Consider the following 27735-nt stretch of genomic DNA (forward strand, 5'->3'; position numbering starts at 1 on the left):
TCGAAATAAAGTCAATAAAACAGTTTTATAGTACATTTGCAACACTCAAGATGTTAAAAAACTCATCAAACGATCTGATTTAAAATAAAATTTAACGATAATGCTATCAAATGATTATAGCCAACATTACGGCAAATCTGTACTTTATCATTGAATTTTATTACTTAAACTATTTTCACTCAGCACGATCTATAAAACATGTAGCGTTACGCAACGAAACATTGTACCAGAAGCCGTTTTATAATGATAAAAATCGTTTCACTCATATATCATTACGCACCGTGCAACTAATATTTCCCAATAAGCTCAGATATAATGGTAGACATTGTTGGCCGTTGGCAAATAGGGAAAAAAATAATCTGCAACAAAACTGCACTGAGAAGTCCATTTTTGCACAATTGAACTGTATATAAATGTAAATATTCAATTATAAAATCATAGATTTATTCATTTAAGTGAAAGGTGAGTGTATAATAATTAATCGATTGTCAAGTGGAAGCTCTCACATTTTTTATGTATAAAAAAATATGTGAACTTGACATGTTTACGACAAAAAATATACCTTTAACGTAAAAAACTTTCAGCTTATCAAATTTCAAACTTTTGTGTAACGCTCGCTAAACGGTTAAGCTTGTGATGTAATAATTATTTTTAAAGAAAAAGTATAATAGAAGATTTTTTTACTGTAATCTATCGGATAAATGCGATATAGCATGTTACTTTTGCATTTACTAATTGACTGTTTTTTTTATTGTTTCAGAGGTAAACATCTTTGAGTTTATGGTTCATTTATTATCAGTAATGCGTTACAAAGGTGAGTGGTTTTAATAGTTTATAATAATAGATGTTTTTAAAAATGCTTTCTCTTATTTAAATACGTTCTATTAGAGTATATATATTATATTTATTTTTGCAAACTTTATATTCTATTAGAAAATATACTTAGCGTTATCGCTTTTCTTTTGAAACATTAATTTATTTTAATAATAAATTAATTAAAAAAACTCCAATGATATCATCGATTTGTTAGGAAAAGGAACACCGTTCGAATCAGTAGTGCGCAATTTATTTTTCCTCTAATCAGTTTGACCGAAAGGTGATAACTCAACATACACGTTTTCACTATAGTGACAAGTGTGACCTCAAAAATTTTCCATTAGCAATATTCTGATTTACGCTGCGTTTCCATTATAATAAAAATCGATCGCAATTTATGATAATTTCACTAGCGAACTTTATGAAAAATGAAACCTCCGTATGATTTTCTTAGTTAACAATGAAACAGCGCGGGAAACACTTTCTTTGCTCCAGATAACATATTTTTCTATATATACAATATATAATATATATGTATATGTTTTCATATTATAAAAAAAATATGTGAAAACGCGAAGGTCGCTAATTAATTATTACTCTATGAATTACTGCAGTCTCGCGAGCGCCATTGTCAACGTGAACAACAATGAAACAATGTCCAGGTTTTTATTTCACAGCGAAACATTCGGGATGGTAAAAACGCACTTTCTGTAAAAGTCCAATGAGAAAACGTTTGTTGTACGTTTTCATATTATTATATATTTTTTGTCAGTAGTTTCCATCGTTAAATTGCGATTATAGATACTGTATGAAGCACATAACATGTGCATTTTAAAAAACAAACAATCTATAAACTTTATCTTCTTGTGAGATCATTTTATTGATAATAAAGATTTCATTGTTATTCTAAAAATCATTCCAAGTCCATTTCTTTAGCCTTCATGTGTTAAAATTAGGCAAATAAATAATTTTAGTTATATGATATATAGGATTATATAGATGCAAATCAAATTATGTTTGACGATCTAATACGATCAGAGTTTGTGTAATTTTATTATTAATTTTTAATAATACTGCAAATTTCTTTCAATTTTTAAACTATTAAAAGTTTACGTTGTCGTTGAGAAATTATTTTCCGTAAATATTCACCACATGCGGAAGATCATGAATTAAAACAAGATAATTTTTGAAGGTTCTGAAGAAATTGCTGAATATTTTCAAATTGTATGTCATAATCTTATTATGTTGTGACACGGCATCCATTGTCATCTTTGTAGTAAATAGAAAATTTCAGTGTTGTTGATATGGACTACGGCTTTAGCAAGCTAAAGTTAATTTTAATAATTACGGGCCAGTAAAGTTGCTTTTAGCATCTGACATATTATTTGAAATTACATTACAGCAACATGTTTTCCGCCAATCTCGACCCACTATCACAAATGTTTTTTCTAGCTTTGTGAGATCATTGAAATCTGGCGTACAAGTTGACGTTATATACACATATTTTGAAAATGCCCTTGATAAAAGCAATCACGATTTACCTGTGAAAAAATGATCTAATATAGGATTTCCCGAAAGTATCATTAAGCTATTCTCAAATTATTTACTCGATAGATTTCAGCTTGTCAAGTATGAAAACTAATTTTCAAAATAATATAAGATCTCTACAAGAATACTGCAAGGATTCAACTTGGGTCCATTGTTGTTTCTATTGTTTATTCATGGCATAGAATCTCTGATTTTTTAAATTATATGCGATTTCGGATTACCTCGACCTGCAGGAGGATCTCTATTATTTATTTAGGTCGGCTTTGGATTACCTTTTAGTGTCAAAAAATGTCACACAATTTCATTTTAAAGATCATTGATGCCACTAAAATATTCCTACCATCTTGATGAACATATTCTAGACAGGCTTTTCTTTACTAATAATCTTGGTATGACTTTCAAAAAGACTTACAGCATATAGATATGCTCAGTTATATCTTGAGAAATGTGAGCTACTTTAGGAATTATTGCGCACTCTTTATGATGCCGTAGTCCGCAGTACACTAGAAGCTGGCTGCATTACAGAGTGTATGGATTTCAGGCGTAAATTTTAAATTCCTTCAGTATTTATTCTTAGAGAAATTTAAATCTCAGTGCTTTTATTTAAATAGATATAATATATTTCTACCATAAATAAATTCATGTCCTAAATAATTTTTACACAAATTAATGGAACTAAACAATATTTTTCTCTATATAAATTAATTTTAAATTAAGTATAATAAACGAAAATTTACAGAGTCAAATGGTAAAAATAATTAGCAATGCAGTGTAATATATTCTTGTCGTAATTGGCTCCCACAAAGTGCAGTTAATAAGTTCTACACAGTTTTTATTTTTATGTAGATAATTTATGTTCCTTTTTAAACCCAAGCTAATGTGTAACGGATAGTTATTTTATATGACACATTATTACGTATATGTAATAATGTGTCATAATAATGTCTAAAATAATTTATCTAGAACTCTATAATATTGTATAAAAAAAAAATATTTTTTGTGTGATATAGTTTATTTTGCTTTTATAAAATATTATTTTTACCGATTCATGTTTTTTCACTATAAATAATCTATTATATATGCATTTTCCTGTATTAAACTAGGCCAATGTTGCCAAATTGAAGTTTTCATTATGTTTATGGGAAAAATATCGTTTTCGAATATGCATACAAAATACTGTCGACTATTTTTACACTACAATGGACTTTCCCTGATCTTTTGTTTCGGTGCTGCATACTTTTACTTAACTATTTCCGCGTGCTTTATGAGATTGCCCACTCTGCTTTTTATATTATACATTATGATTGACTCTCTTTGCCTCTTTGAATGCAAAGTTTAAGGAAAAAATTCAAAGCCATTGTTTAACGTTTTCTCACATTCCTGAGCGAAAACTGCAAAAATTTCTGGACGAGTGAAAACCATTCAGTTGTCATTTTCGTCATTGTGACGTACGATGATTTGTGTGAACTTGAAGAATTTATCAAAGCGAATCTCTAAATCAAAGTCAATGACTTTGCGTTGTAGATAAAAGTAAAAACACCCAAGATTTATATCGAGTTAAGGCGCGTGCTTTGTTTCGCCGAATCGGTTGTTTAGATCTAGTATCAATTTAAAAAGTTTTTGGCATATTTAACGTCCATTAATTAAACTGTTGTCGCTATTTTCAGACTTTATAAGAAACTTAAGAAATTATTTAATATTTTATAGATATGTATGAGCTTTTAGGAATCTCATCCCTGTGCGCTTTAAAATTTAATTGATTCTCGCTTCACAGCACGTATCCATCAATTCGGACAGGTCAATTAATGAAAACAGTGGATGGATTTACAAAAGCTGAATTGTTTCATCCGAACGTTATTCTGTGAAGATTTAAAAGTCAAGTTAAAATATATTTGTATCAGAATAATAAATATATATAGACCTTTAGTATTTTATTGGTTGAAATAAGTAATACGTTTGCTATTTGTATTATATTTAGGATTTAATAACAATCGATATTTTCACTCTAGTTTTTTAAGATTCTATTATAAATCAAAGGTTAAATTCTGTCTTTTCTGTATTAAATAATACAATTGTTTCTATGTAGAAGGCAACAGGAAATCGTTTCCTAATACGCTACTGTTATGTTAATGTTACTGTTATAAAGTTATTCGTTTACCACATATGATATGTAACGGCAGCTTAAATAATAAATTGATAAAAAAATAATTTTAGACATGTGTTTAATGGATGTTAAACTATGCGTATGTCTGAGGATGAAACTAACGTTATTGAATTTCTATTATTTTAATTTAATTAAAATAAAAAAAATAGTGAAATAGCAATCAGAACCATCGTAACTAGGGATTCCAATCCCGGGATCCCGAATCCCGGGATCCCGGGATCCCGGACGATTTTCAATACCCGATGAGTCCCGGGATTATAAAACATAATCCCGAATTTTTCGGATTGGTTGATTTATCAAGCACAATCGAATTATTATTGACAACATCGTTATATTTCTTGTACAAACTTGCGCGAGTTGCACGTGTCATCTGTGAATCTTTGAGGCTGTGAGTCTGAACGTGCTTTTTCAGCAGCAGGCTGCTTAGGAACCAAAATCAGATCAAGGCTAAATGATAAAACACTTGATGCTTTGATGTTACTTCGTGAGTTTTATTCAAAATAATGTTTTCAATTAATTGTGTCTATGAATGTACATAGTATGTACATTCATTGTCAAAAGTTCATTTTTTTCTTCTCAAATAAATATATAAGACCTTCCCTTTTTTATTTTTATTATATTAGTTTCTATTTTAAGTCCAAGACTAAAATTATACGTACTTTATACATTGTACGTTATAAAAAACAGATGTAAAAATATATTGTATTATTCATTTTAAATTATTTTTATCGATAAAATAACATGAAAATTATCCCGGGACTGGTCCCGGGATCCCGGGATCGACTAATTGCAATACCGAAATCCCGGGATCAAAATTTTGACTCGGGATTGGAATCCCTAATCGTAACAATAAATATAACTTGATTTTACAATACAATTCTGATTTTGCCTATACATCTGAATTTATAGTAAATAAGTTATAAAATGAGGCAAATATGCTATTTTAATAATAATGATTTAATTATTAAAAATAATACTCCACATTCTATCTGTATTTTTACAGTTAGCATGTTGAAGTTATTCTCCATATTTCATGCATATAAAATATATTTTTATAAATATAATTTTCATATATGATTACTTTACATTGTCAATTTATCAACGTCAATTCATAAATAACATATTATCCATCGTTCAAATAACACCTTTACGTTATCCAATGATAGTGACCTTCTACACAATATACCAGTATAGATGAAATACACAATAGTTCACATGTTGCACTCACAACGAAATATATACTTACACCTACGCCATAAACATATGGTGTTTAGTGCAATGTCTCCCGAGCTGTTTTGATGGCAAAATAAAATCACGCTTATTGTACATAATGTGTTTTAGAGCTGTCGTGGAATTTCTGGACGCTTTTGTAGCGAGAGTGGAAACTCTCCATTGTGTCGAACAGCAAAGCGACTCAAAGAGTCCATCTTGTATATACCCAGTGCTAGGATTCTCAAAGGCGATTCGATTTGGTAGAAGCTGCACTATTTGTCAGTGTCAGATGGAATCGTCGAAATTGTTGCCATAATCGATTTCGTGTAGAAAAGCGCCCTTGATGTGTATCATGACAAATGTATGTTGGTTTGTTTGTTTTTTGCCTTCTTGTACACGCCAGAGTTCTAGAGTAACGTATTGAAGTTGCTCGTGTTTTATCCCGTGGCGGCGATTAGAAGATTCCTGCCGCATTCCTTTAACCTTTAAAGGTATGCTAGAGTTACAAATAGTTTTATGATTATATACTACATGCGAATACCGTTTAATTTTTGAACAAAATTCAAACTATTAGTAGTATTGAAATAAAATATTACTAATTAATAATTCAGGATTTCTGGATGTAAATTTAACTGAAAATATAATGAGTTTTATATTTGCGACATCATGTTCGGATATTTGATACTGTTATCTTGTTCTTTAAAATTGTAATTGGCTTTTGTCATAAAACAAAATTTCTACAAAAATGTGTACAAATAAAATTCGCAACATAATATCACTGGTGTTTCCTTCGCTTGTTTTCGTAAGACTGGCAAATATAAGAATATGATAATGATCATTATAAATATATTTCTATTTATGTTTGTTAATAGTACGATATAAAAAAATAAAATACAATACTATAAAGACCCATTAAATCTTGCCATGCATCTACCACTTGGGAGTGGCTATTTTGGATCGTTTACAGTTTTGGATGCTTAAAAAATCATATCTGGTTCGTGCTGTTATTTGCTATAAGGAAGTATCAAGAATAACCTCGGCTAAATCGTTTTCAGATTTCTCACGTATGATCCCACAGTGGCACATGACAAAACATCGGTCAGTGTTGTTGTGTATATGTGTATGTGCAGTCACGACTGAGCGTGAGCTCGTGTCAAATTGTGTTATTCAATTAGACACGCCGGCCCTCTGTAATGAGTCCACAATCAAGATCTAGGAGATTTACAACCACCACTTGTGTTACGCAACACTTCATGGGAGTTGCAATGTTTCCAACTTAATCCCAGACATTAAGAGAGTGGATTATGTGGAGATCTTCGCATTCTTCTTAAAGAGCAAATGCATCCACTATACCACCCATCAATGTGTATTCTTCTATTAAATAAGGGTGCTACACAATATTAAAATATAAAACAGTATGTTTTGCCACGTAGAGCATAATCTGATTCACTTTCCCAATACCTTTGTGTTCGTTCTCTGTTCTTTGCGCGAACATCTAAAATGCCACTTGCAGCAGCGTCCTTCACATTTCGCATCGATATGCTTCATCGGAGCTAGTTTAACCTTTCGCTGGTTCTCTAATGAGAATATCCGTTCGTGGCGATAATTCATCGGTGTACACGGTTTCGAAAACGGCGTCTAAGAAATACGATTATGTGAAGCGTGTACCGGAATAACGGTATGGTTTTTTGATTATTTATTTTTAAACGTATTATAAAGATGCTCGACAAATATTTGCACGTAAAATAAAATAAGCTGCAGATGTAGGGGCTAGTTTTCAATCCACCATTAGACAAATTTTTCAGTACATTTGATATAAAAATGTTTACAATAGACACCTAAAAAATAAAAATTAATACATGCTTGCGAGTTTTGCGAACAAATCCAACAATAACAATCTTCCTTAAATTCAGGTACTTCTAAAAATATTTTATACGCTAATTCTTTAGTATGTTGTCTTCGAACACTAATAAAAATCATTAGGAAAACTGTGTTTTATAAAACCTTTTTGTCAATATTTTATAACATTGTTGGAAAAAATATTTGAAAATTCGGGCATTAAATAAAACAATAAGTATAGAAAAACATAATTTTTGACACAATAAACTTTTAAGCCTGGCGCTAGATCACTGCCAATTTATTCCAATAGAATATATTCCTAAATAACTCATTATTTTTAATCAGTTACTACCATGTAGCGCACAACTTCATTGTGATTTAAATATATAATTTAAAAAATAAATACTAAAATTACATTAAAAAAATCAGATCAAATCAAAAAAATATTTATATCCCAAAAAATTGATGGTCCGATATTTGTACACTCATTAGCTGCGGTACTTCACGATAGTGAGAGACCGACAGCTGGTATTATTTTAATTATTGCACATTTCATATTTATTTTTAAATATATTAATAATATTTGTTTGCATGTTATTTATTTATTTCCACTCATGATAAAAGTAACATTAATTAAGTTACAAATGTTTATGTAAATATTATATACTGCATAATATTATTCTACTTTGATATCCAACGCCGATAACACTACTTAGGTAATTTCCCTATAATGAGCATTATTTTATTATCCGCTTCTGCTTGCCAACAATATATTTTTCATAGTTCTAAGCTATACATAATATCATTTTCAACAAATAAAGTATACGAATTTAAAAAAATGGAAATGGAAAAAACAATTTGGTACTAGCTGTTTTTCAATTTGTATTATAGTATCAGTATTATTAAAGATTCATTTTTGATCCAATATCGGTATTACTAGTATTGCAATTCCTACTTTGTATTTTCCTAATGTTCAATAAAATAGTTTTCCACTAATTAAAATTTAAAAAAATTAGTTAAGAACAGGTGTTCTCATTGCTAAACTATCGATGTACATATATTTAGATCTTATGCACTTATTTTCTAAATATACGTACATCTCAATAGAATTTATTTATTTTACCTAATTTTTTGAAATATATTATTTCCCAATAACTATATTTATTATTTTAAAAGTATATTTTAAGTAAAAAATCGACCTTAAGCAAATACTTAACCGTAGTTTTTGTTTTGAAATTAAATTGAGGAAATACTATATAAAGATTACTCCTTCATGTTTCATTATGAACATGGATTTCGTCTGTTAATTAAGGTTTTTTGTTTTAAAATTTCAGAATGCGAAATAATAACGAGCTTTAACTGTATTTATTATGAGATAATCGCGCATATATGACGTAAACAATGATAACAAACGGATCTTGTGTGTGTAAATATATGCGATTCGAAACGCACGCAACTTTTAATTCGCACGATACCATCTCTGGTTCTTAATTAAATTAATTTATTAACAAATTATTGTGATTAATTACCATAATTTCCACGCGTTTTTTGTGCTCTAAATTAATATAATAATATGCTCATTCGATTAAAATACACACACAATTCGACCTAGATAACCAAAGACAATTAACGAAACAATCAGTTGATAGTGTGTTCGGTAATTAGCCGATTAATTAATTATTATCATATAAGCGATGTTTTAATTGTATGTTAGTAAATGTATGTATATAGAGTTTGATATTGTATTTTTCGGTGCTAAAAAAATGCGTGTTTCATTCTATAATTTGTGCAAAATTCCAATCGACTTTTCGCATCGACGCGCATTAAGCCGGCGGCCATTTTTGGTGTCCATCTGTCAAATTAAAAGTTAGCACTAACGCAACGATTTTCAGTCATGCGTTTTAAAATGAATACGTGCATAAATTGTATATAAATTCTAGCATAATATGACTAAATAAATACCTAAATTTTGTTTAAAGAAAAAAAAGGTGATAAACATATTATCTTTTTATTGTTGAAAGAAAATGTTTTCAAATTATTTTGCAAACGTTCAAGTCATTGTTTCAATTGAAAAACAAGCGGACGTGGATATAAGTTTTTTAGTATTGATAATATATAACTTCCACTATATAAAAAAACGACAAAACATCGGAAGGTATTTTAGTAGTACAAAAGCGCTACATAATCTTGAGGGTTAGTTTGTGCTGTTGTTATCAAATCTAATTCAGCAAATTCAACTGGATAATTAGTAGCATCTTTTGTGTCGACTATGTTCTAGACCGAGTTAAAAAAAACTGGCATTATAGCTCGAGACAATAAATTTATTTAATCGACGTTTAAGGATATTTATTATAAGTATTTTAATCAATTGCGTTCCTATAATAAAATTTAATTATATTATAAATAGAAGCTCCAAATAGAAAGCTCATGAAAAAAATGAAATATTAAAGATTGGGTTTATCGATAAATTTTCTTCATATATACGTATCGGTCATTGTAACGAGGAAATGAACTCTATTGATAAACGATCGTTGAAATGACCGAGAGCATTACACCGCCATACTTTTATCTAGTAGCGAAAAATTTCTATAAATTTCACCGCTATAAATAGCACCACCGCTCTCTCGTGACTCAATAACAAATAATGATAAACGGGATCTGGTTTTCTCGGCACATATCGTCCATTATATAAATTATCTATAAATTGTCAATGACAGTATCAATACTGTCCGACCTCGATTGTCCACCAACCGACTAAAGAACCAACGCAATGATTGGAGGCTTGTGAATACATTTATAAATACAAACAGTCTATGCACCCACTTTTCGAACGTTGAATTTACCTACTTGATTAAAACATGGTTATCGGTTATACCTATCAGTCCGATTGCAACTCTTGACATGGCAGAAATTGATACGCTTGTGTGCAATTCCATTTATTTTATTTTAAATAAATTACCTATGTTTCAATATATGTATAAAAACATATATATTTAAAAAAAAAATCTAAAGAATAACGGGTAATTTTTAATTTAATTTGATTAGATAAAAGTCAATAAGGTAGCCTCTTATTAAAGATTATTATAATTATCTTGAAAATATTTTTTTGTAACTTTAAATTGGTTTACAGTTTCTATTTACACTGATAATATGCCAGACATATATGTATGTATATATATATATAAAATTGATCCAAATTTACAAGGTAAAAAATAAAAGCTCAACACTAGTTGCGTTATTTTATTTTCTAGCCACCAAATTAATCGAATTTGAAAAATGTTAACAGACTCATGAGTTAAGTTTGTCGTTAATATGCTAAGCTTTTTATATATGTGCTCGATATATTGGCGTTAGGCTGTTAATTTAAAAATAGGTCTTCGGATCTCAGGCTCTTTTTCGCCATTGACCATAAGCTAGTCGGTGGAATATTATATGGCAAGAGAAAATGAGGTGGCTATGACTCAGCCGAAAATATTAAACTATACAAACCTCCATCTATGCCCGTTGATGTTGTTTGTCCATTTTACGGTGAGGAGATTCTAGTGGCCGTATCTCACCAGTTAAAATGGCAGCTGTCAATTAGCGCGCCCGGTGGCTATAGAACCCGAATTGTGTCGAATAATATAATGGCGTCGAATCGGCACGCTCCGACGAAAGTCACAGGCTTCGGGAAAACGTATTGTTGACATGTGTGACAACGACATTAACACACATTTGCCTTCTGGCCGTATTCGGTCATATCCTGTCTCGGCTCGGATACGTACTGAATTGGCAATTAGCATTCGAACTGCGTGCCTTGACGACAGTACGTTCACGAAATTGTAATAAGACAATATTTGTCAAGTTGAAAAAATATAACAGTATCCACCGTTCGAAGAGAGACCTTACACTTTGTGTTTATGCAAAACGGTTTTTTACAATATTGAAGAAATCGTGGCGGAGCAAATTTCGTACGCAATGTCACTTTCAGTGTGTGCATTTAAAAGCTTTTTTGTTAAGGAAATTAACAGTGTATGAGACAAACATTTGTCTAGCGTGACCTCCATTGTCCTTTTCGGATTAGCTCAAACTACTTGAGAGATTTTATGCCATGTAAAGGTACTTACTAACCTCAAGTTTTAAATTTTATATAAATAATCTGCCTTACGAATAAATATTCACAAAAATCAATCATATAGTAATAATTTTTTTTTGACAAAAATCCTTAAAAACCAGTTAAATAAGGAGAAAAAATATTCTAAAAAAGTATAGTGATCTCATTCCTCATAAAATATTTATGAACTGTTCTAAAATGTTGTATTTTATGTAATCCATGCTATGCAAATATCTTGTCATATCCATTGAGCAAAGATTTACTAGTTTTTTGAAGAAATTTAAATTGGTATATATTGAATATTGATAAAATATTTTATATATTCTGAATTTATTTAAAATTAGTATTTATGATTTTTTTAGTAGGTATAAAAATTGTATTTACTAATTTGTTCAAAAAAATATGTTATATGTTTAATGTTTTAAAGTTTTAGATCTAGCTACAAAGCAGAAATCTTCTTATATTAAATTCTAGTATTATATATATAATACAATAAGTAAAAAAAAATTTTTTTTAATCCTATGTTAATGATTATAAATGGTTCGTTGTACTTTCTAAATATTTTTCGAGTCCTTTTTTCTTAGTTTTCGTACATCAGCAATTTAATTTCATGATGTTAAAATATTTATGTTTGTGGATCTACAGAGTGCATCTTCTTACTAATATATTATTACTGCATTTTAAATATTTAAACAGACATTGGCAAGTGACACAAGTAGGAATTGCAATACCGGTAGTATCGATACTGGTAATACCGGTATTGGGGCAAAAATTTAATTTTTTTGAAAACTTTAAATCGTATTTGTTGAAAACGACATATTTATGGCTTAGAACTACGAAAACGACGTTGCCCATATTGCTTGAAAGCAGAAGCTTAGAATAAAATAATTGGAGTAGGATATAAAAGTAGAATATTATTATCTCTTTTAGTCCAAATTTAAAAAAATTAAAATTTGCGATATTTTTGTATAATATTAATAAGTATTTTTTTGTTAAAAATTTTTGGTGACTGATCATCAAACGTTTCTTAAAAATGAATTTTGAACTGCTTTTAAACGATTTTCAAAACCACTTTTAATAAAGACATTTCAATTATTTACAAGTTTCTGAGTGCTTCCACTAATTCACTATCCTTTGTCAGGCATTTTGATCCACTCTGGCCAGTCAGGTTTGGGTCATCGATCAGAGCAAAGAAGAAAACTCACTTCATTTTTTATTAGTTTGGCGTAGAGGATTTTTTAATTCTTAGGTGAATGCCATCCCATTCAATTTATATTAGCCGGCAACTGTTCGTATATGTTTTCGTCCTTGGCCGGCCGCCCCATTAAATATTCCACCGCAGACGGCTTAGCGTAAAAACAGCTGGGCTTCAAATTCAGGGGATTCTCTGTAGAGAATATTCTATCGTCTCCACCTGAAACCAGCCCATAGAGCTAGGCCAGACAGCAGTCTACGCTTTCTGGAGTGGTCCCCTAACGGGGAGTTTTACTGAGACTGCAGCCTCTACGCTGCATACACAAAGCGAGGTTTTTTCTTAGATTGCCAGACAGTAGTCTGCGGCACATAGTGTTTCAGTTTGAGCTCGTACAATAAAGGATAAAAAAATCTAAAAAATAAGTTTGACTTCAATTAGGATAAAAATAAAATAAATCACACAACACCCTTCGTGAAAGAAATTAAAAATATTATTAACAACGAAGATCACGATTCAATCGTGGTCTGTTTTTGACTGAGTAAAAATTGGCTACTTGATATAAAACTACCTTAAAATATCTGTGTGGCGTAACCAAAGAAACTTTGACTGTTTGTGCAAAGTAAAAATACAGAACGAATGTAATCCGCGGAGCTGAAAATACAGTATTATTCATTTTCCGTTGGTCACGGGCTTAGTTGGGCAACACAGCTATTTTAATAATAAATACATATAAAATGCGCGAGAATAATAGGCTGGCTTCTAATTAAGAAGATTCGGTCGTAAATCGACCCAATTAAATCACCCGTTTTACACACCTACTAGTAGTAAATAACGCAAAGTCGTAAACTTTACTGCCTTTTATAAAGGTGAATATTAAAGGTTAACGACTAAATTGGCATTGTGAAGTTTAATTATCATTAGTAAACTAATACATCCGAAAATATACTTTACCACTTCGACTGATTCAAATATTTTAGCTTTGTATGGCCAAATCATCTTATAATTTATTTGTTTAGGGTCAGTTTGTATACACTTCTAAGTGGCAATAAATCGATCAAGTTTATTAGAATTAAATAATTGGGCAGACGTTTTATTGCGTCTATATGCATCGTCACGCATAAACGTATATCGTTTGCGAAATAGAAATTAAACTTGATTACAAGTATTTCAACTCTGCTCAATTGCAATAATTAAAGCACGAAGAGAGCTTTGAAAGCACAACTTTTGGCCTCGCTTGTAATTAGATTTTAGGCAGAGCACCTGCTATCTATTCTAAACGACGCATAGTGACACATCTCAGTAGCGCCGTTTTGTTTAATCGCATCATTTATGCAGTAATTTGACTTTAACGCAAGGTTTTCAATTTCCGATAAATTCAGCACACCGCTGAAAAATAACATTTGGTCAGTTTGTTATTATTCTAAAAACTTATTTATTCTACTTATTATTATTGTTAAGAGGTGCTACTATACCATTGCATTTTATGATAAAAGATTTAGCAACTACTCAAATTATTTTTTGTTGTGTTTTAAATAAAGTACTACGCTTAGAAACAAATAGACTTATATTATAAAATCAGTTCATTTAATTTTTTATGTGGAAAAAAGTTTATTGGCTAGTTGGATAAAAATTTAACTAATCACAATTATAATAAAAACAGTTGTTAAGATATTCATTTATATATTTTTATAATTACTGATTGTTTGATTAAATTACTGAGAAAAATATAACGAAACTAATTCATTGCCCCAATGAATATTTGGATATCGACTTTAAAATCTAAGTTATTATTGTGTTTTTTTAATGATAATGTTAATTATTATATCTGATCTTCAAGGTAAGATAGACTAAAATTAAAATTTTAATAAATTCATTAACTATTTATTTGATGTAAATATTTAGTGATTTTTATAGATTTTTAATATAACTACTATTTTATCGTGCTAGTATTATATTTTAAAATTATTTTTATTGTTACTATTGTGACTTTTATTATTAACATTTATCGTGTCTTTATTTATTTTCTTCACCAGCAAAGATTTTATGTATATGATACATATGTAATGCAAAATAATGCATAAAACCCATTCTACTATTTACACTCAACTCTTTTTTTACGCGGTGGATACGTTCCAACGTAAATAAATAAGTGATAGAATACATATGAAAATCAATGATTGTTTCCTTAAATTTAAAAATTCGTGTTATTTAAAAAATAGCATCATTGTAGTATAGTAAATCGTATAATATTTTTATTAAAATATTATACATACGTACGTATTTTAATTAAGGAAAAATAATACAATATGAAAAGTTTTTCCATCTTCTTTAAGATAAAATTTTGACAATACGATGAGTTTTTGGAACTATTTTTTAGTCCAGAAATTACTGTTTTTCGAATGAAATCTTCATTATTTTTAATTGTTCTAATAGTTGCTTCGTTCAGATCAAAACTTTTACCCACAAATGTGAAACCTTTGCCTCTCACAAGACGGTCCAAAATTTTCAACTTATCATCCAAAGAAGTAGCTCGTCTCTTTCGAATTGTAATTTCTGGGAATCGTGTTAGAACAAATAATTCGTGTAAAAATATGTATTCATTATTTTTTTGGACCGTGTTATTTCAAAATGGTGTAAAAAGAGAGTTGAGATATTTTTTATCATCATGACAGTATTTTAAATTATTTTTAGACATTTATTTATTTTATGATAAAATAATGTGATAAAAAGTTGCTTGCTATCTGATTGATTTAATATGCATTTGAAGTGAAGTACAATTATTATTAATGTAATAGGATAGGCATAATTACTCTGGTGTTACATAGATAAAGTCTATAAATGCTCAATTGCTCTACATTTATCTCTATATAATAAAGAAACCATTAAAACGGATATATTTGATATATATTTTATATAATACTACACAATACTACTTTGCTCTTAAAATAGATCGGTGATGTTTTTTATGGGTTTCGCTACTTTTTCTTATAAAAAATAATTCGTGTTTCTTTATAAATATTTGCCAACTTTTTTTAGAGACATTAGCTAAAATTTTCTACGCTTGACTTTTTTAGCTCTCATTGTAGCCTTATGCAGATCATTTTTTACATAAAGTGAGTATTTAGCAAACTTGATTATGAATTAAATAAAACTTTCTGATGTTTCACGATAAAACCTTTAATTTAAATTCATCAAAATAGATTTTAAATAAAGATTCTAGAATAACTATTTCGATTATCGATTTTATTGAAAAATTGGTTTATTTTACCAAGTGCGTTTTTATTAAATGTTAGTTATATTTTATTTCAACCTATAAAATAAAGTAATACAAATCTTTTATAGAACGTTGAAAATATCCCATAGGTAATAAATATACAAATTCTCTGTGCAATAGCGGCAAACTCACAAAAGGGTGTAAAAAAGTGAAGTGTCAATATTACAACTCAACTCGTTGTTCGTTTTACATATTCAAAGCGTGCTTTTGGACCTTCATTATTCTCCTATACAAAGCGACTATTTGGCGTTGGTTCATCGACGTTTCACGCGAAATGTAAAAATAAATATTACATTGTTGTAGTAAATACACAGACGCAGTAGAGCGCACGGTTTAAACTAATGAACTTTTAATTTTGCGTGTGAGATAATGCTACGTTGAAAAAACTTCGTAATCAAGGCTCGTGTAATATTATGCGGGTGTAACGATTGTACGAATATACGAGTCCCTTTTGTGTTCAGGTAATTAGTTATATGTGAGTTTAAACGCACATTACGACAGTACTCAAAAAAGGCTGGCGTAATCATATTGTGCTATGTGATATATTTTTTTCGTATCTAACTTGAAAAATGTATTCGTATTTGTGAGTATAATTAGATGTTTTTCAACATAATGAAAATGCAGTTGTGCATATATTTACATACATATATACATTGCTTGAAATTAAAGCAGTGTTCCAAACTAACAGAGATTGTTTTAGTTGTAGTGTAGTACAATAATTGCAATTTAATTAGACTTGTTACTCTGAACATAATCGGATCATATCGAATTTAATAAGCGAATGGCATAACAACGGTATTAGTTGTTTCTGCAATATACATTAGCATATCAGTATCATTTAACATATACCATGACATATTGACGTACAACTTCATATTCGATTGTGGTTTTTATCGCATGCATTTATAGAATTTTATTTTTTTGAACCAAAAGTACATATACGGAAGCTGTCATGTCGTGATCATGACAATGTAGTGCGTATATATAAAATATTTTGATAAACGTTGATATATTAGAGTGCTAATTTAAAATTAAATGCTATTCGAGTCATGCTATATATGTGATGTTGTAGACTAGGCATGTCAAACACAAATGTTCGATATATGTTTTATACAATAGAGCTTCGTGAAGCTAACATGCATTATTGCGTATGAAAACGAACTAAGATATAAAATCTAATTATAAAATATTAAATGTACGCTTGTAAAGGTGTGTTGAATAAATAAAGTGTATGATGATAGCGACAAATCGAATTTCCATATATTTACAAGTTTATCAGTCCGATAATGATTTAGAGTATTTATGAAGCTAGCAATGGTAAATTTTTTGAGTCAAAGTTCCTTATAGTAAATTAAATTTATTGATAAAATATGAACCAAAATTTAACCATAGAAAAATAAAAAAAAAATAGTAAAGTAATCATATGTTAATTAATAACGAAGCGAGGCTTCAACAGCACGTCAACATCAAGGCAGTAAACTCCTTAATGTGGACAACTTGAAAAGATGGCTGAAAAGGACAAAGCCCTTTTATGTAGTTTAGTTATCATTACTGAAACTCATTTAGTAGTGATTGTGTAGTAGAGAACAGTAAAGTTTTATGAATATGTGTGAACATAGTGTTTTAAACATAAATGATTAAATATAGACTAAAATTAATTGTTGGTCATAAGAACCAGTTTTAATGTTTATAAAAAAACTACTTTAAATTCACGTATATAAATCTATTGCTATTTTTAATATTTTTATTTATTTTTTATACACATTTAAGAGTAAATTATTTTAAACCTTAGTTCTGAGATTTCAAATTAATAATGACTATTAAAACATTTTTTTGGTTATTGTAGTAATGTACATAATCTAATGCTGTAATTAGTTTTTGCTATATTTGTTATAATCGTTAACATAATATTTTATATGTGACATGGAATTAAGCCATATTTTAATATTGCAACAAATATTAAATTAATTAATTTTTATGTATATATTATATTAAATTTGGGTAGATTTCATTAAAAACTGTATTTTTCAGTTTATTTTAAAATTCATCCACTTTACGTGCTGTATTATTGTTATATTGTATAATTCCATAATAAAAAGTGTTTTACGTTAATTTATAATATGCTTATCGCTACATATAAATTCGCTTATTCTGTCGATATAAATTTCACGGTTTAGTTGATAAATATATACCATTAAATCTGACGTAATTAATTTTTAATTTAACCTTCGCGCTCTCACTGTGTTACTAATTGTTAATATATTAGACTCACAAATGTCATTGAATTAAATATTATAAAAAAAACACGAATACTTTAAAGGAAAAAATAACATACAGTAGTTTGAAATAAATACATTTAAAGTATATGCATTAACAAAACACATTGTTAACTTAACGAATAAAATAATATTAAATAATATATTAAACTAAATTAGATAGTGTTTCAATAAAAAAAATATTATTAGCTTAATAACAATTTAATGACAAGATTTTATCTTTTGGATTGCTGAAAAAAATAAATAAAACGTATTACGAGTTAATGCTTTTATAGCTATATTTTTAACTTAAAAAATCGTGAATATAACCAATATATAGAACTGTAAAAATAGTTTATATAATTATGTATTACCAACAAACACCGTTAGCTTAACCAAGAAAATAATATTAAATAAGACCCTGCACTAAACCCAAAAGTGTTCCAGTAAAAAAAGTATTATTTATTTTGTAATTTTTAATGAAGTGCAATGACTTTCTCTTTTGAATAAGAAGAAAATACAAATATTTATCACCAATGAAAATGCAATATATAAAACCTTATTTAAATATTTTTAATTGAAAAAAATGTAACTTGAAAAATAGAAACAAAACTGTTTTGTAAAAACATAAATATATGCACTTATAAAATTTTTTAGTGTTGGTAGTATTAATATAATATATAAATATTTGTATTATTGAATAATTGATTTTTAGTCACTAAACCAAATCAATGTTTTCTTCTAATCCAGGTTAAATAACGGTAAATCAGTTGAATACACTTTTGCAGACATTTTGAGTGTCAACGGTGTGGAAAACCAATAGCCATCGGCTGAAACGTGATCCATCTTCCGTCTTTGATTTCTCTGTTTCGATTAGAATTGCGTAATACTTTTGCAATTTGGTCGTCTCGGTTGTGAACAAAAAATCAACACCTTGACTAGAACAAGATTTTATATCAGTTTATCTTACCAATCTTAAACCCTCGATTAAAAGTTCAAGGAAGTTCTTTAGTCAAAGTCTAAATATGGTAGAAGTGCATAATCATTATTTATCATTTTTTTAAACGACCTTGTAGTATATTTGTGTACACACAATAGCATTATGTACACTATTCATTCGTTTGAGCACAATAATTGAATTCGTTCTGATGATTTACAATTTTGACACTTATTACGTGGTCACTGCAACAATTAATGATCTTTTGAGTACATTTTTACGACGCGTGGTCGGAAAACCCACATATGAGCGAATCATGTGGTTTAAGGGGAAACTCATTGCTAATTTATTAACTCTCTCATTTTCATTATATGAATATTGATAAAACTAGGAAGTGCTTGTATTGAATTTCAACATATTAAAACTCTGTCAAAAACGTTATGCAAAACTAATCAGTAAAATTATAAAAGCATAAAAAATCATGAAAACTGTCTTTGCGGTTTTGATGCAGACTGAAGTCATTATATCCAATAAGGAAATATCATATAATATCCTGTGACTAAGTAGAAAACTGTCGTTTTATATTTTAAGTATATTGAATAACAGTTACGTATACGTTGATATAATATTTTTAATTTAAAAATATTATTCTATCTATACTTTATATATATTTTATCAACGATGCAAGGTTCCGCTAACAAAACTTATGAACGGAAGATATGGTTCATTAGTCAGAAATGTAGTTTAAAACATTAGTTACAGAGTTCATAATTATATAAGAGCAGGGTTATTACATCTAGATTCATTATTCAAATTAACGAACGACTTTTTGATTGTTGTACAGATAGATCAAACCTTGGCACATTTTATTAAACTTGTTAATATGCTTTAATTAACATTTATTATTAGAAATCATAATTAAATGAAAGGTTAAGACAATAATTGTGCTCAAACCAAAGCGTGATAGATTAACGTTAATCGATTTTTTTAATCACTAAATGATTGTAAAGATTGCCTTATCTTCTAAATCTTAAAATATTTGTGTGCTCGTAATTATATACATAAGTACGTATTGAATCGAAATTAGAGTTGGAAGAATGATAATTATCGCTTCAAGATAAAGTCGGTTTGTTTTGTAACAACTAATGAGTTAGTGTATATAGTAAATCAGGAAATGGTTTTAAATTGCGCAAACTATAAAGAAAGCGATCATTTAAGATAGACGTCATTAAGAACTAATAAAAAACACTTATTATAAAATTTAATAATGTATATTTTTCATTGTTTCAGGTGAGCTAGCAGATATGTTCCGGCACTCGATTAAGGCAAATAGGTACAGATTTACAAATTAGGTATTATTTATTATACGAATAATATTGAATATACAAAAAAGCCAAAAGTGAATTATATATGACCCCCTTCATATATATGAGCATAATTTGCGTTATGCTAATTTCTTCAACGAGGTCATATCAATTCGAAATGATTCTATTTACCGACTTAATAGCGTTGCATTTTCGAGAGAAATTTTCACAAATACTGGCGATTTTTATACAAATAGGACGGAACACTTTTAAATCGGATGTAATAAATATATTAACGCGGATAGAGTATGAGTTTGTAATGATGGTAATAAAAAGCGTTTTTATGAAATCGTTAATTAGAAAAAATAATAATTAATCGATAGTTTATAACGTTAATTTGGCAGAACCTGGTTTATAGTGGGTCATCTTCATTGATAGTTTTTTTTATATATTATTCTTAATAGGCAGTGCTAATTTACACCTGCTTAACATTTTTTAAGTGGTACCTGTTTAGATAGTTATGTTCAAAAATGGCAGATTTGTGTTTGAAGCGTGATTTTAATAAATTAGGTTTTATATGACGCACAGTTTTTTCAAATGTGAAATCAATTATATGCTCATGAAATTATTATTATAAAAATATTTTTGAACTTTCATCTATGTTTAATACTATGCACACTGATTTCTTTATTGATTTATTCGTATTTTAATATAATATTATAATTTATTTAATTTCACAAAAAAAATAATATAATATTAAACACCTGTTTTGTGGTGCGAAATTGGCGCAAACTATAAAAAAAATTGAATCGTGAATACTGAATAATTTGAAAGTCGTGATTGTTATTATAGGTTCAAGATCATGTGTCAAAACATTTTTTATATTTGATAATTTATAAGCGCACTCGGTTATAAATTAACATAACACTTTAAATGGTTAATATAAAAAATATAGAGTTTAACTACTTTATTTTATAATTTATTAATAAATTTTTGATTTAATAAAACTTTTTTCAACATAAACGAACCGATTCTGTTTCTATAATATTAAATTCACAATTAAAAAAAATCAGTATGGTAATTCTGATTTCCATACTGTTTTATTTGGGCTGTTGGCAAAATATATATTTATGTAGTTTTTGCTCTTATATCGCTCAGATGCATTCATATTTTAATTATTGTAAAAAATATAATATAGATTTGTTGTACAGCTTTAAAATATTTTTAATAAAAAAAGTAGTGTTTAATACATTATTCACTACATAAAAAACTTTATTGTGTAAATCGGTCCTAGTAATATTTTTTCTAAATATAAATATATAACTTTAATGCTTATGTAAATAAAATAACCACACCTGTTGGTGAGATTACTTTATTTTTTATAACCTAACCTCTAAATTATCTACCGTTTGTGGTTTGTATGTGTAGCGTTTGTGTGCATGTTTTAGAATTAGAATATATAGTATTTTGCAAAAAACAACCATTTTTTATACAACTGACTGATTTATGTTGTATTTAGATTGTGTATTTTTTATATTTCATCTATACTTTAAATTTAATTATAATATAATATTATATTAACGTTATGGAATTATGTTTTGCCCATATATGTATGTATATACATATATACATACAGATAAAAAATACATTGGTAATAATAACTTTTAAACAAACTACAAAAAAATTTTTTGTTGTACATCTTTGCCTCAAAATTGCATTTATTAATAGTATATATTATATTTAGAACTATACTAAACATTATTTTTGCAATTTTTTTTCCATTTCAACAAATCAAAATTCAGTTTTTAATTGATTCAATGTATACTAAATAGCGTAATCTGTAATAATATTTTTATAGTGTAACTAATCTTTCAAGAAACAAAATTTAATATATTTTAAAAACGAGAACTTATAAGTTCAGAATAATTTAATTTTGGAATTGACTCCATACGAATTTAGAACACTTTTCAATTTATTTTCCAACTTGATCGACATGACTTTCAATACCAGCTGGCAAAATAAGTTAAGGCACGAGTGTAAACTAATCCAGTGCGCTTATAATTTTTTGGCACCCAACGCGCGCAGAACTTTAGATTGTGTAATCTAATCTGTTGATAATAATTTTATAAAGAATATTTAATTGCTTGTTAGACATTTACCTGATTTTTTAAATGCGCTATTAAATTACTATCATACGATAGAGCATTGATATTAAACCACACAAATAATATAAACCATATAATTGCTTTAAATGTTTTAGAAATATTAGGAAATGATTTTGTACAATATTGTAATGTTTATTATTGTTTAATTTTTACAATATTATAATGTTCAATATTGTAATGTTTATTAGAGCAGGGTTAAAATTTTATGAGCGTAATATTAATAAGTAGATGATTACTGTTTTAACACTACTAATTAATACAGTTAACGTAAAAAAATTGGTTATTCAAATCTCACTTTGGAATTGGTGAATATTATATAATCTAATGGATCCTAATAAAATATGTTTTTATTGATTTTTCCAATCTCACGGCTGAATAACGTAATGAATAATTTAAATACAAACATTTTGCAAAGAAATGTTATAATTTTATTATTAAATTTTCGTTCTCTTTATGAGAGCATATCTTGGACTTATCGCTAGCTCCATCATATGCTGAATATGAGCTTTAATTTGAGCCGGTTTCTTCACTCACGAAAGCCCAAGTAGGAGGTCGGGCCTTGCCTCAATCTGTATAGTGTACTGATGCGAAAGCTTAATTAGATAAGGGTCGAAGTGCTAATGGGCTGAAATTCATACGTTTTGTGTCACTACTAAATAAGAGAATAAGGCAAATGGGAATAATATATTCACATATAATCACAATGTTACTGTGGTTAAGACTTGGTAAAGTCTTTCGTGTCATTTGGACTCACAGAAACGATAGTATAAACCGAGTAAAAACATATTTTTACTAGTCTTCTATCTTTACTTTTAAAATATTTTGTTTATGATGTAGCGATGTATTATAGTATATTTAAAAAATATAATGGTAATGATTATTCTAACAAATTTATTTGTGCTATAAACATGATTTAAACTTATTACTGCAAAGCCCCGTTGAAGCCTATTTTTTTAAATGAGTGCTAATTTTTTGTGTTATGACTCATATTTACGTCAAAAATCGTTCACTTTTCTGACACACAAGAGATGTAAGTATAACGGGCGCCGGTCAAATTAAATTATATTTCTTTTCAAGTTGTTAGCACACTTAATACGTCACGAGTGCGGTTATAGCCATTTCGGCTATAGTCGCATTGACACCGATTTGATTGTCGAGTTTACACAAACCCTCAGTCACGTGGTGAACTCCTCGGCTTTCTCTGGTGACTAATGAGACACTCGAGACACTGATAAACAGACAAGATACGTCTCTGAGTCGTCACACATAATATGACATACGGATCCACTAGGGACAGAGTTGCATATAGATAGCTTGGATTCATAAAAAGATCTTTTTTTTTTGCGCGCATTGAAAAGAGGCTGATATGTTGTCATATAACTACACCAAATCGTATACAATATCTGTGTACCTACATGTTCATATTACGTATTCATAATGCGAGATGAAAAATTATATTTGCCGTTATGGATGTTTTCCGCTTCGCCGTTGACAAGCGTGAGATATTCAAACGCGAGACCATCTCTCCTAGAAGAGGATTTAGAAAATCCCATAATAAAGTACCACACGTTTCATATACTATGTGCATATATTATAAAATGCGTTCATTGTTCGTGGCTTAGTACACACGTGTCGTGGAACAAAAGTGCTTCAAGTACTGAATTTTAATTTTAGCAGTAAAACAAACTATTTCATTATAAGTAGGTTAACTTAACGAATGGCGTGAGTTTATGATATATTTTATTTATTTATTATTATTATAATATAACAGGCGTAAGCCCAAGGCTTTAACAGATTTATATAACATCACTTCAGACAAATCGTTATATGCCATTTTTAATTTTCTGAGTATATATTATATTAGGTAATTCAAAAATTAATGTTTTTTTTATTGCATAAAAAAATCACTTTTAAATGTTTATTTTAATTTTAATGATTTAAAATATAATTTATTTCTAAAGATATAACATTCTTTAATTTCATCAGTTAAAAATGTTGGTGGGTTTAATGCAACATATTCTGCATTTTATTTTTTTGTATAAATTAATAGGAAGCTGTATTCGTTAAAGCACGACTGACACAAAACTTAAATTAAAATCATCTAATATATGTATTATAAATCAGTCAAAACAGTATAAATTTATAGGAAGCTGTATTCGATCTGTGAGTATTTTTTATTTTTTATAATTCCCTTTCTTCACATTTGTCACTAATTATGTACTAAGCTAACCTAATTGAACGAAGGTAAAAATTTTGACATTTTATAAAACGAAACGTCAAGTTAATTGCCCTTAAAGCTATGTAAAGGATATAAAAAAATAGGTGAACCTAAATAAAATATATTATAATAGTATTTATGTATATTTACATTTTATATTTGATGGCTCAAATATGCTTTATTTTTTTTTTTAATTCTATATTTTTCACACTCTCTTTCAAAGATCGTATTATCATAATAATATACACAGTAACCATTCGATAAAAATCGATATCTCTCAATTATTTATGATTTAAAAAATAAAATTTCAATAAATGATTATTAGAAGATCTTTATGTAGCGCAGCTAACATTAAACAGAAAAACTTTAATAAAGTGTTGTATATTTTTTGTGTGATTCACAAAAAAATGGCGTATTTTAAAATTGGTTTTGGCTTGAAAAGTAATTGTTTGATAAAAGCATTCACGAACAATATTTATATTTTGTAGCAGCAAGGGTTTTGGAGTTATCCTAAATTTAATCGTTAAAATTATAAATTGATAAAATATATATTTTTAATTTTTCTACAGTTACAGTTACAGTTTATTTTTGTTACTTGAACATATGTACATATGTATTAGAATATCAAGTAAAATTAAAATTAAATCACGTTTAAATAATAAGATAAAGTATTGAAAATGTAATGTCAAAGTTCACACCTGTGTAAGTGTATGATTAAAGTCATTAGCTATATTTTTATTGCTTTATTTTTATTTTTAAGTAGAAGCAATCAAAATAACAAAAGTTATGATTATTTTTTCTGTATAAATTGGTCAGGGACTGGCTTGCTGCGAATCACCAGCAAAACGTGTAAGAATGAGAATTTTTCACCGCAATCGTCATTACGATTGCAATATGGAATATTGGGTCGAGCGCAAAATCCGCTTCTGCTTATCTCAGTTTCGCCTAATCATTTGTGCACGACTTTGCGCGATTCTTGTGCCAAATATCCGCGCATTTCTAAAAATTTATTACCAGTAATCGAATTTTTTCTTTCACCTGTCGGCTACTTTTTTCCCGCAAGGTCCACAGTCATTCGTCTTATTGTGGATTTATCGTATGCATGAGTTTGTGATAAGGCGACAACTTGATAAATATTCTCCGTTAGAATGGAACGGTGTCGGCAGGTGTTTTAGAGTTGATAAAGTACATAATTCAAATGCAGGATTAACAACGGCAGCCAGCAGGTGGTTTTCTATTTGGTTTGCCGTTTGTCAATTGATCCGTGAAAAGTACTCAGTCGAGTGGTTTTTGAGTTTTTTTATGGTTGTTGTGAAAATTGTTTCCCGGAGCTCTCGCTGTTTTAACCGCGAAAAGCTTTGATCAGACGCAGGCATATTCTGTTTGTATGATAGTAAAATCAAATACAGAATTCATGCAAAATTAAATAATTATCATAACCCAATTCGTGGAGCAACTGCACTATGATAATACAGTCACTACATTTAATATGTTAAACGTAATAATAAAAAGTAGCAAAAATACTGTGTTGTTGAAACGATAATCAATTTTTTATATAGTTTTTACTTATTATGAATCAAATTAACTTGTAAACGTGGTGCTAATAATATATATTTGATAAAAAATAAACAAATCTTTCTTATTCGTGATATAATAGTTAAGCAACTTTCTAATAATGTTATTAAGGTTAATTTTAAGAAATCGGCAAATATTGAAATCACAATTTTATTACATGAAGCGAAACATAAATTGTATTATCGCTATTAGATTGTTTCCAAAATTTACCTCTAATAAATTAAATTATTCCAAAATGGTTGTAAACACGTTTTAGTTTGACAGATTTCAAATGTGAAATTTGCTTTTTATATTGCTTTGACATACTTTAACTAGCAAATTTAAGTTAAGATATTATTAGAAAATATTTTATTTTATTAGGAATACGATATATTTAAAAAAAAATATTCCAGAAAATATAAATTTATACTATAATATTTCTACTTGTTTGTCCCAATAAACTATTTAGAATAAAGTGATTTTTTGCAAAAGTTGATGAATCCTTATTGAATAATTTTCATTATTTTGTCTTCGCTACTATGTTTTAGCCCCTAATTCAAAGAAGTATCTACAATGTAAGCAAAACTTCACTATCATTATACATTATAAAGTATATATTTTTTTACTTAATTAATAAAATAAAGGACTAATAATTAGTTGACAATTTTCAATCATAGTTGAGTTTTTAAATTTTCTGAAATTATGTGTATTATCATAGTATAAAACAACCTTAAAGTTGATAGCCTAACCAGACAAAAAAAATAGTACTCGGGAATACTCAGAATTAAAACTTTTGTTTTCTTATCAGTTAAATCATAGCAAAAAATAATTTAGATTAATATTTTAATTGTGTGTAAATGTATGTGTAAATATGAAAAGGCATATTTTTTATTAAATTTATTTATTATTTGTAATACCTATATTTTTATATATATATATATATATATATATATATATATATATATATATATATATATATATATATATATATATATATTTAAAATTTAATATAAAAAATAAGAATACTCATGTAATTTTGTAATTTTTGTAAAGACTAAGACAATAAGGGATAAATAAAATAGACTACTTCTAATGTTGTAATGATTATTCCTGCCGTAAGAGTTAAGTTTTCCGTTGATGTTGACTTAATTATGGGTGTAG

General features: G+C 28.2%; 1 protein-coding gene across 2 annotated transcripts in view; it reads left to right on the plus strand.

The window, feature by feature from the left end:
- RhoGEF64C (Rho guanine nucleotide exchange factor at 64C) overlaps positions 1-27735 on the plus strand; it is a 169653-nt gene that overhangs the window by 48545 nt on the left and 93373 nt on the right. Inside the window, exon 2 of one of the 2 annotated variants that reach the window (XM_088195519.1) lies at positions 20624-20666. The exons of the other annotated variant lie outside the window; for it this stretch is intronic. The gene's annotated coding sequence lies outside the window, so the exon portion shown is untranslated. The remainder of the gene's footprint in view (positions 1-20623; positions 20667-27735) is intronic. 2 annotated transcript variants of the gene reach the window in all.

The sequence above is a fragment of the Plectrocnemia conspersa genome, unplaced genomic scaffold (assembly GCF_051122295.1).
Source record: "Plectrocnemia conspersa isolate PC_06_02 unplaced genomic scaffold, ASM5112229v1 ptg000010l, whole genome shotgun sequence".
NCBI classification, from domain to species: domain Eukaryota; kingdom Metazoa; phylum Arthropoda; class Insecta; order Trichoptera; family Polycentropodidae; genus Plectrocnemia; species Plectrocnemia conspersa.